We start from the raw sequence: 618 nt of genomic DNA on the forward strand, positions 1-618 counted from the left end.
AACTTAAATAAAAGAAAGTAAAAATGTTAGTGTATGTATTGATTTGATCAACTTAAATAAAAGAAAGTAAAAATGTTAGTGTATGTATTGATTTGATCAACTTAAATAAAAGAAGGTAAAAATGTTAGTGTATGTTTTGATTTGATCAACTTAAATAAAAGAAAGTAAAAATGTTAGTGTATGTATTGATTTGATCAACTTAAATAAAAGAAAGTAAAAATGTTAGTGTATGTATTGATTTGATCAACTTAAATAAAAGAAGGTAAAAATGTTAGTGTATGTTTTGATTTGATCAACTTAAATAAAAGAAAGTAAAAATGTTAGTGTATGTATTGATTTGATCAACTTAAATAAAAGAAGGTAAAAATGTTAGTGTATGTTTTGATTTGATCAACTTAAATAAAAGAAAGTAAAAATGTTAGTGTATGTATTGATTTGATCAACTTAAATAAAAGAAGGTAAAAATGTTAGTGTATGTTTTGATTTGATCAACTTAAATAAAAGAAAGTAAAAATGTTAGTGTATGTATTGATTTATTATACCTTCCAATTCTTCAGCAGAAAACTTCTGTCTTTTTAAATTTTGTACATTTTCTTTATCACTGTAAAACAAGATCAT

Source organism: Lottia gigantea (genome assembly GCF_000327385.1).
Source record: "Lottia gigantea unplaced genomic scaffold LOTGIsca_64, whole genome shotgun sequence".
NCBI lineage: Eukaryota > Metazoa > Mollusca > Gastropoda > Lottiidae > Lottia > Lottia gigantea.